Genomic DNA, 13,139 nt, shown 5'->3' with positions numbered 1-13,139 from the left:
AACATTCACCACCTCAGTTACACTGGATCACTTAGCCTTCAAACTGGAAGATATCAATTCTATGTATTGCTGTTAGGTAGTAAAATACCTGATGAATGGGTGGTACCAATAAGACATCCGTAAAGCCTACCAAATTTAAATGGGTAATGTTATATATATTTATATGAATATGGATCTAACGTGTAGAACATAAACAAACCACGCAAAAACAATCTTATTTGAACTGTATTTTCGACATTCTATACTTTTTTAGTTTTTACTTTATGTTTATATCATAAATGCAAACCACTCAACCTATTTAGAAGAAATTTGTTATGTATATCATTTAAGTCCCCCGAGTCCTAGGGGCTACTTTATGTGGTGACGATTTGAGTCCTGGGGAAGGACCCAGGCTACTTTATGTGGTGACGATTTGAGTCCTGGGGAAGGACCCAGGCTACTTTATGTGGTGACGATTTGAGTCCTAGGGAAGGACTCGGGCTACTTTATGTGGTGACGATTTGAGCCTTAGGAAAGGACTCGGGCTACTTTATGTGGTGACAATTTGAGTCCTAAGGAAGGAGCCAGGCTACTTTATGCGGTGACTGTTTGTGTGTGACAGTTTTATAATCTTCGCGAGGTCAAAGCCGCAGGTTCAGCTAGTTATGTAATGTTTATTAAGTTTAACAGTTTTAAAACAACGGGGTTAACTTAATACAATTATTTCCGAAACTCCAAGCTTTATACGCTTTCCATTTTCTTGATTACGTAAAACCAATTAAAATATTCATTAAACACTGACAATAATAAATAAAATTTTTTTTTTTAAATTAGCGCGTGATTCTAGTTTACAGTCTTAACTAAGTGAGCCTAAATTATTCCCAACAGGACAGTGCCTTAGTTGTTGCAGTATTTTGTTTTAATTTAAAATAATATCTGAAATTATTTCACTACCTGATTAAAACCTCTTTTTAGGGTAAAGTATATAATAGAATATTATATATATTCAATCTCACAATGTTTGGCTCTATCAATTAAAAAAAATACAGACGAATTGATAACCTCCTCCTTTTTGAAGTCGGTTGAAAAAAACACGTATTAATAACCTCTTTACATTTGATTCGCTATTAAGAGATTTCTCGAAATTTTATTCCTATATTTAAAAATAAATGTTATATAACATAGATTAAAAATCGACCAGGTGTAAATGAGAATCGTGCTGGTTTCGTAATTATTTGTAACGACCATCAGTGGGGTTTTATATTATTTATTTTTTTTATATAATATGCCATCATAAGTATAATCTGAATTGAGATGGATCAGTAGCTAAAACATTTTACTATTAAACGACTACGCGTTCAATCCTGTCAAACACTTTATACTTATGTGCTTAATTTGTCTTTAATTTAATTTCCTGTTAAGTGGAGTGGCTGATCAGGGTCAGTCGCACACCCACCAACCCTCATTTGAGCAATGTAGTGGTATGAGTTCTAAACAAAATCTTCTCAAAACTAACATAGCTTTGAAATATTACAGGCTATTTACTTTTTGGAAATATTAAATTGTAAAACTGTAGGATCTAATCGTAATGTTTATTTTCTTAATATACTTTAATCACTGTAGCAGTGAGTATTAAGAAAATAAGAAAGGGATAAAATACGTAATACGCAGCAATATCATACTGTCTGTAGGTCAGTTAATGATTACTTAATGTAAATTTTAACGTAATACTTCCAGTCGCCGCCGATAAAAAACCTCTTAAGTACAACGAGAAAAATATAAAACAGATGTTTTGAAAATCTAGACTCAATTCTTTTAACAAATTGATAAACTATTGTGAAAAATCGTCTTAATACGGTTCAAAGACAATGATAAATTTGTTTTTTTTTTAATAATATAAGTTAAACGACCTCGAGCGACCTCGGTTGTACACTGCAAAAGTATACCAGGTTAAAAATCGTGTTATGCACAAAAGGGGTTACGCATATCGTAAAAAAGTTTTAAAAACATTTTTGCTGTAATGGTGAAATTTGATAAAAAAAAAGTTTCAAAAAAATTGGTATGATTTACAATTTTAGTATACAAGGGAGGTCGTTCTGAGCCATGATTTCGTGACCACAGCAGTAACTAATGAAATTTAAAATAAAATCATATAATATCAAGGAAGAATGAATGAGAGAAATTGAACCTTTTTTAAACGACTTCAAAAAAAGGAGGTTCACAGTTCGATTGTTTGTAAGTATGTATGTAGGTATGTTTGTCCGCGATTATCTCGCGTTCGGATAAAGCTATTTGGATGCGGTTTTCAGAAAAGTATTTGTTACATTCAGGAGAAGGTTTTGGTGCTTTAACCGATTCGAAAAAAAGGAGGTTCTTAGTTTGATCCATAATTATGTTGTTGTATGAAACGTTTCACTCAAACGTTACACATAAAACGACTCACCTAAATTCAACCTTGACATTTTGTTCCAACACCATTCACTCACTTCAAACAGACATGAAACCTCATAAACGCATATTGATATCATCGTAATGTTCTAACCACTTACGGCGTATTTAACTATTTACGGTATCAGTGTTTCTGATGATTTGAACAATTGTAATCTCAACGACTGTAATTATGTTAGATAATAACACACTAGTATGTGGCTTGATTGTTGGAATTGGGTGATTTTCGACTTTCTCAAAAGCTTCTTGAATTTGTGTTTTTCAACGAGGTATGTTTGGCGATAGATTTAAAGCCGTCACAAGCTATGCTGAGGCCCTTTGGTAGATATTAGATATTTACTAACTTGTACAAATAAAATTTGCTCTTCGTTATTTCTTACAAATATGGCAATTTCGGAAATATGCATAGCAGTCAACGTGAGAAAGACATTGTTGGTCCTTCGGAGCCCTCTCAGGGAAGGGGTCCTGGGAACATGCCCTGAGTGCCCCCGGTAAAGAACGAAATAGATAAATTAATAAGTTGTGTATCTGGTTATATTAACAGTATGTATTGTAAATAATTTCCTCACTAATACGGAGACTTTTTAAGAAAGCATTAGGTATGCATAATTTTATTTTTTACGATCTAATCGTCCCTTGGTCATTCAAACACACAAATAGTAATGAGTAATTCTGTCCTCGTAATTATTATTTAGATCCAATCCGATATTTTTACAGACGTGTCACCCTTTAAAGTTAACAAAACGGAATAGTCTAGGCCAGCGAGCACCCATTTTTGGTCTTTTTTTGACTCAGGGGAAATCACTCGCGAGCGGTTCTGGATTAGTTTAAAATTCGAAATTCGGCACGCTAAAATTTAAAACTTTCGCTCGTTAGACAGACCGGATTAAAACATAGCTATGCTCATTTAAATAAAATAATAGGATTGTGGTTACAAAAAGTATTGGCAAGAAGGGATGAGGCTAATCAGACAACCGATCGTTAATATTCAGGCAGATTATTTTCTTATAGCGTTTTAAAACACAGAGACGATAGTCTGTAAGTTATGCGTACGTGAATTATGATATAAATTTTAAAGCCATATTAAACCTTTTTCGTAATATAATGCAACATACTCTGTGGAAACATATTTTAAATCATAAATCTTTGCTTGTAGCTTACGCCTATTACAACATTTTATATTTTTTATCTGTATTTAAATTGCGTACGTTAATTCATTTTTTTTTTATAAATATGAAAAGTTATAAAGCACAGTTCAGTAACACATAAAGTATGAGACATAAGAATGATGGCACACTTCTGTACCGAATACGTAATCCGAAGCGGTGTCAGTGTGTCGCGGGCATTACGCGTTTATTTACATTGGGCTAGAGAAGTGACAGTTTGCATTGGAATTTTTAACTTTTCATAAATTTTTTAAAACAGTAATTAAAAAAAAAAACAAAGTATGATAAAATCACTAGTTTTTTCATAAGCCTATGTTAGATTCATTCTAAGGTAAGCTAAGATCTAACATATTGGTACCCAAATATCCATAAGACGATTTAGTAGAGTCATTTTTCGATATTACGTATTACTCAATAAAAGATAAAAAAGGCAGATTATTTATAATACAGTGTTGCAATATAAAATAAGTAAAGCAAACGAATCAACTTTATTATCTCTGTGTGCGTAACAGCTACGCCTGACACTCGCCAAACGCCATACTATTCTCCTAGTGTACGTGTAAATAAAGCTGAGAACGCATCGACCAAAATAGTGGCCATTTTCAACCGACTTCCAAAAGGAGGAGGTTATCAATTCGTCTGTATTTTTTTTTTTTTTATGTTTGTTACCTCATAACTTTTCACTGGGTGGACCGATTTTGATAATTTTTTTTTTGTTTGAAAGGTAGTGCTTCCCGTGGGGTCCCATTTTTTTTATTTTTTTTTCCGATGATGGTATCCATGTGAAAACGACATAAGTCTTAAATTTGCATTATGTATATACGCGACAAATAGGTGAATAACTGAAAATCACGTTAACCAATTTTGATAATTCTTTTTTTATTATAAAATATATACTTCAAGGGTAATTTGGTGAAAGTTTGGTAAGGTTCTGAGCACAGGATCCATGACAAAGTAACGGAACGGAAGGGAACGGAACAATTCTGAGGAGCACGTTAGCGATACTCGGTCGAATCTTTTATTTATAGGTTATTTGGATATTTGAGTCACCTTCCGTAATGTGGTTATGTTTATGTAATTATCATAGTCGAATATTAATATCAACTAGCTACCCACCCCGGCTTCGCACGGGTGCAATACTGATACTAAATATACTACAGAATTTGTTTATATACGACATCACATCGCAAACTTCTAAAATTATCAGTGTTTCTTTACTATATTGTTCATGTATTATATACACAAACCTTCCCCTTGAATCACACTATCTTTTAAAAAAAACCGCATCAAAATCCGTTGCGTAGATTTAAAGATATAGGGACAGAGAAAGCGACTTTGTTTTATACTATGTAGTGATGGAACTCCTATACGGCTCGCAGTTAGGGTGCGATATGGGGCAGAATTTTTTACTATCTTTAATCAAATTTTGTGTATGTGATGTGATGTCATATGATGTACGAAATATAGTTGGTCTTTTTCAAAGTTTTTTGCTGAGTTCGATTACAGCTCTTTCGAGGGATCCTTGTAGTTTACGCCGCGTGACGTATTAAATCCGCATTTTCGAAAGTCTATTTTTGCTTTATTCGCAAGTTTCCTTTGAAATTGTCCTCGAAGTAGTTTCTGACTCATATAAACGGAACGCTTAATCTATCCATATTAAAAAAAATTAGTCAACATCAGCTTCACTTAAAATCAAAAAATAAATAAAATTTTAACAAAAAGAAAAACCGACTTCAAACAAAACACTATTTTAAAACAAATGAATATGCACGAAAAAGTAATAAAAATAATTGCGTATTCAACATATTTTTTAGAGTCTTCCTAAGTTAAATGAAATGAAAAATATTAGACTACTTAAAAGTCGATTAACGATTATATCATGTAGTTATAATTATTGTTATATTTGGAGTCGGTGTCAGCCAATAAAACCCTACAGTATATCTATCAAAAAACAATACGAGAATACTTTAACAAATATGTTTTTTACAAATTAGCTTTTACACAATAATATACTGGATCAATCAAGGGGCTCGTATCGCTTCTTTTTTTTTATTGTTGGGGCAAGGGCACCGTGGGTGACACCGGCTCCAAATATACCAATAACTATAACTACATGATATAATCGTTAATCGACTTTTAAGTAGTCTAATATTTTTCATTTCATTTAACTTAGGAAGACTCTAAAAAATATGTTGAATACGCAATTATTTTTATTACTTTTTCGTGCATATTCATTTGTTTTAAAATAGTGTTTTGTTTGAAGTCGATTTTTCTTTTTGTTAAAATTTTATGGTCGATGCGTTCTCAGCTTTGACAGTCTTTATAGATAGATAAATACTCAAAAGATAATAGTTAGCATAGGTTTAGGATTTAACCGCGTAAATTATACATTTCTGGCTGAACCTCCTGCTTTACATTTAATTAATTTGTAAAACACAAACTATTACCCCCTAAGGGATAATATTTCTGTTAAATGTATAATCAATTATTGGTATTTTACATTTATATATGTATATAGATTTATATAGATTAAGAGTCGAGATGGCCTAGTGGTTAGAACGCGTGCATCTTAACCGATGATTGCGGGTTCAAACCCAGGCAAGCACCGCTGATTCATGTGCTTAATTTGTCTTTATAATTCATCTCGTGCTCAGCGGTGAAGGAAAACATCGTGAGGAAACCTGCATGTGACAAATTTCATAGAAATTCTGCCACATGTGTATTCCACCAACCCGCATTGGAACAGCGTGGTGGAATATGTTCTAAACCTTTTCCTTACAGGGAGAGGAGGCCTTTAGCCCAGCAGTGGGAATTTACAGGCTGTTGTTGTTGTTGTTGGTATGAAAAGAAAACCGAACTCCAAAGAAGGACATAGGCTACTTTTTTGCCCGACATATAACAATCAACCAAAATGCGAGAAAAGGCGCGGGCTACAACTAGTATTCATAATATATTTCGTTTCGTATCTTCCCATAATCAAATTCTATGCTAAAGTCAGAAGCATCGTTACTTACCGGTTTTAAAATTACTAGAGATGCTATTAGTTTCGAAAATTATATGCAAAAACTTGTCCCAACGTGTCGAAACCCATTTAATAGAAATTCATCACAAAATGAGATACGGAGTAGTCGCCTAACAACATATAAATGACATATACAACCTCATCGCAACTATCTCTTTTATTAAATATATAAAATATAAAAATAAGTAACACATAGTTATGTGAATGCATAACTGTAATTAAAAATTAATAGCATAATATCATAGTATTATTGGAGAAGCATAATAATCTTAGTCCTTTAGCTATTATGAGTAAAGAATATTTAAAAAGCATTCTTTTAAGTATTGTTGAAACTAGCATGCTACTAATATGTGTTCCGGTAACAAGCATGCTTAAATGTACACTTCAAGCAATCCATTTTAGGCGTGCTCAGAGCGATCTCCCTTCATCCAATATTTTCATTACATTGAAATGAGCATGCTTATTACTACAACCGTTTGCATACAAATCCTACTCTTTTTTTTTCTTTTTATGATGTAGGTTGGCGGACGAGCATATGAGCCACCTGAGGTCACCATCACCCATAAACAATGACGCTGTAAGAAATATTAACTATTCTTTACATCATTAATGTGCCACCAACCTTGGGAACTAAGGTGTTATGTCCCTTGTGCCTGTAGTTACACTGGTTCACTCACCCTTCAAACCGGAACACAACACTACTGAGTACTGTTATTTGACGGAAGAATAACTACTAAACTAAACGGTTCTAATGGTTTAACAATATCATTCTTTTGACTTAAAAATGAACATGGAATGGATACAAATATCGATAAAAGATTAGGACTGGACTAGACTAGAAGTCTTGTATGCATAAAAACTAGTAATACGCCCTTGCTCTCTCTATAGGACAAATGTCTTGTCACTTCAAGTTGTTTGTTAAATGTACAAAAATAAATCAAACGTGATAGCATTCAAGGTCGACAAATCTTAACCGACTTGACAAGACAAGATACAGAGAACTGACAAAATACCTATTATAAGGTTTGGTATTTCGGTTTGTGACGTCACGGTATATAGCTCCACCATTTTGTACGGACATTATTTTATTATTTATCCGTGCTTAGTGCAACTTATAATAAATAAATATTAGACAACATCATATACATTACTCTGATCCCAATATAAGTAGCTAAAGCACTTGTGTTATAGAATATCAGAAGTAACGACGGTACCACAAACACCCAGACATAAGACATCATGGAAAACTAACGAACTTTTTCTACGTCGCCTCGGCTGGGCAGCGAACCCGGGACCTCATAGTACTTACGAAAACCGATGGACACACTATTCGACAGTTATTATAAAAACAAAAGATAATGAAATTTAAAAGCTTGTGTTATGACATGATATTTTTTAAATAAATCCTATCTAGACTTAGTCAAACGCAGACATGATATGATGTAGTGCTTAATGCAACATCGATTGATGCTGCTGTGTGGCCACGTAACAGCAAACCCGTTAGATCCGATGTATTTCCTGCTTTTTCCTAGGGTACTAGAGCGGTAAGTTATGGTTACACAATATAATACTTACGTAACCTAACATTTGAGTCTAAAGTCATTAAAGTTGCGTTCGAGCTTTACAAAACAATAATATATGTGTATAATGCGATTTGTAACTGGCAGAATGTTGATAACATATTTAAAATATAAAAATTAATAATTTTGTCTATGGTAAATTGTTACCTTTATTTTGCCAAGTATGTATGTACTTATATTATGAAATAATCAAATTTCTGTTGCTATTATGTATGTTTATTATTAAATACCCAATTATATTATATTATCTTAATATAATGTATTTTTTTTTAATTTTTCAAATTACGAATGAGTTGATACTAACAAAAGTAATACAGTCAGCGTTTACATATTCTACATTAATATGATTGTTTACAAATAGAATCATTTCATGAAATATATATTCAATATTCATTCATTCAGCATTCATTCATTATATCATCTCTGTCAAAAACACATTTTATCATGACTGTATTAATATACTATTTACTTTTTTAATTTGTCAAAAGTACAAGCATATGTTGACCTCCATAGAGACTGGTGAAATAAAAATATTAATCTTCTCTTATACCATCAATACACCACTAAGTAAGACAACTAATATATTATGACTAATATATCCTTCTGAGGATAATATGTTTCTCATCTTTCAACCCGAAACATAGCACTAGAAATTATTACTGTTTGGATATATAATTAATAAGTGTGTCTCTACGGAGACAGCTAGGCTTTGTTCAAAATCTATCAAAGCCAAAATATAAAATAAATTACTATTAAAGTAAACTCAATAACATACAGCCTAAAACTGTAAGGAATTAAAAATGTGAACAGGCGATACAAATATCTCAACCACAGATACAAAATGTCACGAAATAAATTTGACATTTAAATTTAAAAACGTAAAAAACTAAAATGAAATTAAATCATTTAAGCGTCATATCTCAACATTCATCGGGAAACTGTTTATAATTTAATCATTATTTCATTTCCCAATCATTATTAATTTTATAAATATCAAAGTAAGTTTGTTTGTTTTTTAATTTATTATATAAAATATATATTGATTGTTATTGTATGAAAACAATTCTTGTAATATAAAATTAAAAAATAAACTTCGATTTTATATCACAGTTTCTTCTCAAGTCCGAGGTGTTAATTTCCGAACTGTTGATAGATTTTTGACCATTACGAACTAAGAGTAATATATCTACACTAAATAAAGATTTTTCACTTTGACTCGACTTTATTAATTTGCTTGTTACACTTTCAATCAGTCGATCATCATAAGATTTTGGTCACACGTTATCAGGAGTATAGAAAAGACTATATAGGCCCTACCGCCTGATTCAACAGCGCCTGTCCTATCTATCACCCAACACAGAATCTAGGTTGTAATAATAACAACAAAATCGTTTCCAGATTATCAGAGGAAACATGAATAAAATATCTATCCTTTAACAGGATCTAAGTCATAATGTGTTAATAGCATTAAAATTAATTCGCTAATTTAAGTGACGCTTGATATCTGTAAAAATTTTCACACAACATCGAGAAAACAAGACGTGTTAAATTAAAGACCCTCTAACAATAAGTTGAATAACTTTATATATGTTAATTTTGTTTAGTAATTAATAAAAAAATCTTATTATTCTGTATGTTAGATTAACTAAAGAGTGTTTAAGTATGTTCGGTAGCGTTGTTTAGTAAATTGGAAATTCAAAATTCTGAAGATCATTATCTATTTGTTTGGTTGAGAACTTCATAACTGAATTTACGAATGCAGATAAAGACCACTAACAGTTGTACATAAGCTTCTTAATTTAAAAAAATAAAACATTCAAAAACAATCAATTGACAATCTATGTTCAATAAAAGAACAGAACACCATTAATTTACTTTTTAAATAATTTGAATACTTAATATTACGCGTAGTAAAAGGGTAATGTTTAGATGAATTTTATGATACAATTAATTATCGACAAATTTATCATTCTCATTAGTTCTCTGCCAGATAAATCGTTTCAACCACCACTTATTTGAATTATTATTTTGTGTTTTCAGTAGATGGGCTGATTAAGATAACCTATTCACGACTTACTAAGTAATAAGTACTACATATTTTGTAATAGAATTAGTGTGAGGTATTATATCTGAACTTGGGTATTTTGTCATCACGTTTAACGTGTTTTCGCGCCTCAAGACTACGTAAGCTGATTATCTTCCAACTAACCCGCCAGATTAATCCGTTTGACGAGTCAAAATAAATCTCGTATTGATTCTATGAATATTATTATCTATATCTATATTAATATGAATAAAATGACAGTTTTATTAATGTGTTCGAAATTTATTATATTAAGAGTCATCAGTTCTAATTGCGTTAGGTAGTACGTTTATTAAGAAGGTTTATAAGTATGTATTGTAACATCACGCTAGGTCATATCGACGAAGTAGAAAAGAGTTATACCTCGCGAAAAGAAACAGTATTTAGTATTTTAATAATTAACTTGTATTTACTTACGTACTTAAAGAACGAATGTACGTACTCAAAGAAAAAATGAACAAAATATGTTCACTGTCATATTTTTAATTCGATATAAGATATCGATCACGATTAAAAGTTAAATTTTTAATTTCCAGCTTACTCTACTGGCGATTCTTTTTTCAAAGTGCTCTCAATTTTGACATATATAAGTAATCAGACTATAGAGTCTGAAATAGTTCAGTCTAAGTAAGATGAGAAAAAAAAAATTAAAAATTTCATCGTCTACGAATGTCTTGTTGAACAAGAAATTCGTAGATAATGTCGAAATATCGAGTTCCACCGAACAAAAATAAAAAACATGGTAAATATCCCGAAATTAATAACTTTAATAATAAAAATAACCATGTTAATTTAAAATCTTATATAAAAATTTTTCTTTACTATAAATGTCTCTACATTTATATTAAAATTTTTTAAAGAAATGATGTATTTTACTAATATAATAATAGTTATATTTATACCATTATAGCATTTATATAAAAAAATACACTAAATACATCAATTGTAAATATAAGTTATATCTTTTACAAATTGAAGAATAATATTTATTCTTGACGTTATTAGTTTTAATTTAAAGTTGGAGATAATCAAACACAATACAATAATCAAACAAAAAAAGGATATTTTTAACAAGTTCGATTTTTTTAATGTGCGATATTGACACTAAGATATTCGTAAGTTTATTAAACATTGTGGTTAAATAAATATATTAAAAAAAATTAAATACCATAATATTTATTAAAGGATGCCAAATGTTTATTTTTAATATATAAAATATTCAATATCAACGTTACAAAAAAAATCCTTAGCCATTTCTATAAAGTGTAGGAATACACTTAAAAAATATATACAAACTTTTTTTAACATCTAAAATTAAAAAAAAAGTTTATAAGTACAAAATATTTATCGTACCTTGTTTCGTACCAGTTATTCTACCGGTCAGTTCCGTGCCTATCGGTTATAACCAACTTGTACTAGACTAAAAATATATACATACATATATATACATGATTTTAAATGTGTATTTTATCGGTCGCATTTATTTCGCTCATTATTATTAATATTAATTGTTGGAATGTCATAAATATGATTCGTCTTGGCTATTTACTTGAATTAGCCTTGCAAGTTGCACTAGTAGTTAGTCTATCTAGTTTCTAGAATACTGAACTAGTTCAGTGGGTCAAGAGATATCTTCAGGAAAATCATAGAAAAATATTTCGAATCAAAAAGTTTTTATTCAAAAAATTGTAACCTCTTTAGAATCAACACGCGTTATCGAAAAGTCAATAGGCAAAACTGAGTTCACCCATTTTGGACCCACTGAAAACATAATTCTTGGAGGTACTATGTTTCAAATTATACTATACTTTGCAGCTTACGAAAATCTAATAAATATAGCAATAATTACTTGAGCTACATTACCCGTTATATGATAATAGATCTAATAGTATATTAAAAGCAGGAATTACAAAACTTTTCAAATTATTATTATGGCATTATGGATTTGTACAATTAGCCAGTCTTATCGAAAAAGTAACCTTAGAATAAAAATATAATAAATTTTATTTATATTTTTTACTTATATATATTATATAATATAGAAGTATTTTTATACACGTTATAATTATCTTACAGTCTTCTAATTTTAAAATTTGCTACTTATATACCAAAAATTGAATTGAGAGCAGAATACATTATATTTAAATAATTAAAAAAGTATAAATCGCGATTTTGTTTATTTAAAATAAAATCTAAATTAAAAACACTTCGTCGCTAACATTTTTTTTAAATTTAGTAACTACAATTTTCGTTATTTCGTTGTCAAAATAAAAACATTGTCCGAATAATATGAAGCAATCTCTGTTTTAAATTAACAATTCGTATCTAACTAATTACTTTTATTTAAATGTTTTATCTTGTTAGTTCCGCTCATTGCAAAAACTGCATTTAAAAACCGTATCTGATTATGACTTACTAAATTAAGAAACTTTTTTTTTATTACAAATATTTATTTAAGAATAAAATATTTATAAACGACTAATTTTATTAATAAAATCCGTAAACAGGTATAAACTTACATGTATCCAAAGCGCTTTCATAAATAATAAAAAAAAAATCACAACCGTTCGAAATTCAAATCGATTGCGCGTGCGATTACCGCGCGGTTCCGACACAAACAGCCCTACCACGCTTCCTTCTCTCACCAGTGTGGTGACCGACACATGTGGTATTGTTGAAATGTTGACAATTTCAGACCTCATGTTAATTGGCAAGCATTATGTAATTAAGACACTTTTATAAGGTATAACAGTACCAAATATACAACACACATGTTAATTATACAATTTATTGATAATGAAATAATAAAAAACTATACAAATAATACATGAATCGAAAAATATGGCCTAGAATTTATTTTA

At 30.4% G+C, this 13,139-nt stretch overlaps 1 protein-coding gene across 1 annotated transcript in view; it reads right to left on the bottom strand.

Annotated features, from left to right (window-relative positions):
* The window catches only part of LOC124535776 (UDP-glucosyltransferase 2), a 59,044-nt gene extending 46,116 nt beyond the window's left edge, over positions 1-12,928 (bottom strand). The window contains exon 1 of the mRNA XM_047112106.1: positions 12,798-12,928. The gene's annotated coding sequence lies outside the window, so the exon portion shown is untranslated. The remainder of the gene's footprint in view (positions 1-12,797) is intronic.
* Between the last annotated feature and the right edge of the window lie 211 nt (positions 12,929-13,139).

Source organism: Vanessa cardui, chromosome 15 (genome assembly GCF_905220365.1).
Source record: "Vanessa cardui chromosome 15, ilVanCard2.1, whole genome shotgun sequence".
Lineage (NCBI taxonomy): Eukaryota > Metazoa > Arthropoda > Insecta > Lepidoptera > Nymphalidae > Vanessa > Vanessa cardui.
This window is presented reverse-complemented; position numbering and strand designations above follow the sequence as displayed.